The following is a 3,812-nucleotide window of genomic DNA, read 5'->3' as shown; positions in this document are numbered from 1 at the left end:
CCTTCCTAGGTACTGCAACCAGAAGTGCCAGATAGAAATATATTTCTAGGTATTAGGGACTGACAAGGAGGGAAGAGGATGCTCCTTGTGGCTGAAAGGATCCACTGTGAAGGGGAAGCTCAGTGTACCATGAGGTTTAGAGGAGTTACTTAACAGAGAAGAAATATACGATTCTTAACTTGCTCTGCTACAGTTTTCTGGATAAGAATTGAATTTGGACATGACAAAAGGAATGAGTACAATAAGATATGTTTAATTTAACTTTGCATCTGAGAAGTTGAGAAATTGTATCTCTGGATAGGGGAAGAGAAATTATTTTACTGCATCCACTCCCATCTATCAGAAAATTACGACAGTGAAAAGATTGTTTTCAACAGCACTGGAACTTTTGACCTCAAAAAAGTGGATGTTATAAGAAATTAATTTTTTTCTGGACACTTTAGTCCAGAATCCAAGATAGTACTGAAATTTAAAAAGTATTTAGTAATATTTGATGGAATGGACCCTTATAGGAAGACTTCCAAACTCTGTTCACTCTCATTTTCTTGACATAGAGTCTTCTATATAGAGATGTTTCATGTAACATTAAGTCAAGGTGTGTGCTTGCCTTGATCTGTCAGGGCTATGGGCAGCTGATGGGTCTTTTTGAAAAGTAAAATAAGAGGCTATTTGGTTTTTTGGCCCCTCGTTTTTGTGCTGTCTTCTGTAGCAAGGACATTCTAAGGATAAAAGCTTCTATGCATTTAAATTTTAGACTTAGCCTCAAATATAACAATAATACTGGAATTCTGTTTGGCAGGAAAATGATAAAGGAAGGAATGTTTCTATAAAATGTCATTACAAATCTGTCTTTTCTCAATTTCTCTTTTTTTCTTTTTAAGAATATCTTTTTATTCTCATTTTGAAAGCATTACTAGAAGTAGGCAGCATCCCAACTAGCCAATTAGTATAGTAAGATTAATGTGAAAAATGAAACATAAATAAAATAGAACACTGTGTGTAGCTGTACAAAAAGAACTGTGCTTATGTTTGTTCCAAGAGACAAAGAGAATGCTCCTCTGAGATTAGTGGTTTTTATCATGGTATTTATTGAGTGTTTAAAGCATTAAAATTTCAAACTCATAAGTGCATAAACAAAAAAAAACATAAAACATCTTAATTTTCTATGAAACATCTCATGAAAGATATTCCAGGATAAATATAATGAGGAACATAAGGTATTTACAATGAATCTGGAAAATAGTTTAAAATTTTAGTGTTACTTAATGAGCATCCTCTGCCCTACTTCCTCTTCCTCTTCTTCTTCTTCTCCTCTTTCCTTTTACTCACTACATATACAATTCTGATGTAAGCACCAAAGACAATATCTATTTGCTATTCATTTCTTGCTTTAATCCAAGACTTTGTGTTCATGTTTGTTATCCCATTAACACTCAGTTCATTTATGATGGTTTGCTTCCTTATAGTCTAGACATAAAATTCAGAAGAGAAAAAGATAATGTATATAGTTCCATGTTAGTTATTCTCCAGCCTATATTGCTCAAAAATTCCCAATAAACAAGTAATACAAACATGTTTTATATTCTGGTATAATTGCTACATATTTAATAACCAGCAATATGGTTCAGGTGGTAAAGTTTCTTGTTACAATACTGAAGATCTGAGTCCATTCCTAGGGTCCATATGGTAAAAAGTGAGAACCAGCTTCTTACTTCCCTCTGGCCTCCACATGTGCAGCACTGTGCAGTTGCTCACACACAACCACAAAATGAGAAAACATAAAACATTTTCAAAAAGAATGATTTTCATGTTTTATCCTGTTTATACTTTTCATATGATGAGGAATAAACACCAGAGTAAATTTATTTTACTGTTACTCCAAGTTCTCAGATTCTTAAAAATTCTTTGCCTTTTATTGGTGTTTTTATTCAGGAATTAAATAATCATTCTTACTGATGTGTGAATGATGTTAAAGTTACATACTTCTTAGACATTCTCACTAAGTCAAATAGTAAAATGTTTATCAAGGAAGGATATGTAGATAAATGCATTTTGAAAGGAACACCTGAAAAATACCTGGATTCCAAGTGTTTCTGTCTCTTATCTAAGTAAAATTAGCTAAGACTAAGTTAAGTCTCACAATGGAAACAAAAAGAAATGCATGTAGGAGTGAGGGCTGTGCAAAGAGGGAGCGTGTGAACCCTGAACTGGCCCCTCAGCCACTACAGGCCAGCCAGGCCCCTAACATGGCTTAGTGCAAGAATTGGCTCTAAGTCGGGATTGAAACTCCAAGATGGATGATCAGGATCTTGGGTTCATTAGCCCCCTTCAGCAAATGGTGGCCTTAGGAGCTGTGGTTGTAGTCACAGCCCTTTTCATGACACGCTTGGTTGTGGTCATGGTCTGACTTCAGTCTCAGAGATCTGTGGTAGCCAGAGAAATTGACACCTCCTTCCAGATTCTGGAGGCTCTCCTACACCAAATCGCCCTCCTCTCTACCATCCGGAGGGAAGTGCCTCCTACACTACAATGGTGTCCTGGAGCCCCTATACCTGGGCCTAATGGAATTCACTGTGCCACTTGGTTTCAGAATCCTACACTATTCATTATTGTGAAAGTTGTAAGACATAAGGGCACTAGGACCCTATAAAGTAGGCTCTTTGCCACCCTGGTGATGACTATGCCAGCTACCTCCATCTATTTCATTGTTTATGACCAACTCAAAACCTACCTATGTGGTTGGTTAATCCTTGACCTCTAACCTCTATGCATCCATGGTGGCTGGTTCCCTCACCCACATGGGCAATGTGTCAGCTGTCATCTCCTTGGAACTTGTACGGACCAACCTACAGACTCAGCACATATCATACCATAAACTAGCTACCTGTGTTCGAGCTGCAGTGCCTCGTGGGGACTGGCGCTCACTGAGACTAGGCTAGGATCCCACAGCTCTTCTATATGTATGTTTCTCAGCTGTGTACTGGTTCAGCTATGAGCTGCTGAATAGCCTGGCTGAATGGGCTAAGTCCAAAAGAACAGATAGCTGTGGGGGTCAGCTTTGTGGCTCGTGGCATTTCAGGAATGGTACCTGTCACCCTTACCCTATCCTTTGATGTGGTGAAGACAGCTACAAATGTCACTGGGAGCAGTGGAGGCTGTGAGAGTGAAACCACCAAGAACTGGCTCCACCTGCCTCCTACTTCAGAAAAGCTAGGCCAATTCTGGCACCAGGGGACGCTACAGGTTTCTTCCCAATGACCATCAAGGCTGTGATCATCAAGGCTGTGCCCTCCTAGGCCATCCTGCCCCCTCTGCGCCCTCATGTGTCCTCCTGCATTTCTCCTGCACCATCCTGTGCCATCTTGAGCAGTACTTGCACAAGTTTGGCAAACCTTTCTTTCAGAGGCTCAGAGACTCAACCAGGAGCAGGCTCTGGGCCACTGAAAGTTGAGGAGCAACTTGATCTTTCTCTCGTAGGAACAGGGGATTGAGCCAACATCCCCTTCCCTCCAAACCCAGTCACCCAGACTGTCTACACTGAGATACCTGAGATACCTGCTGTTCGTCTTCCCAGGTTCATCACTCTCTTACCATCAAGTTCAAGACCAAATCTGAAGATTGCCCCTTCTTTGGATCCCCTTTATGGTTGTTGTAGCTTGGCCAGGTAGAATCAAGATCTCAGGCCAGACATTATTCTGAGAACTGTTTTGTTCCCTGTGTAAAGATGATGACCTTCAAAAAAGAAAGAAAGAAAGAAAAAAAAAAGCCCAGGCAGTGGTGTTGTACGCCTTTAATCCCAGCCCTTGGGAGGC

The 3,812-nt window shown here is 40.1% G+C and overlaps 1 pseudogene; it reads left to right on the top strand.

The window, feature by feature from the left end:
• The first annotated feature begins 2,293 nt into the window (after positions 1-2,293).
• LOC116098183 lies at positions 2,294-3,444 on the top strand (annotated as a pseudogene).
• Positions 3,445-3,812: the final 368 nt, after the last annotated feature.

The sequence above is a fragment of the Mastomys coucha genome, unplaced genomic scaffold (genome assembly GCF_008632895.1).
Source record: "Mastomys coucha isolate ucsf_1 unplaced genomic scaffold, UCSF_Mcou_1 pScaffold20, whole genome shotgun sequence".
Classification (NCBI taxonomy): domain Eukaryota; kingdom Metazoa; phylum Chordata; class Mammalia; order Rodentia; family Muridae; genus Mastomys; species Mastomys coucha.
The sequence above is the reverse complement of the archived record's forward strand: the minus strand, read 5'-3'. Positions and strand labels throughout refer to the sequence as shown.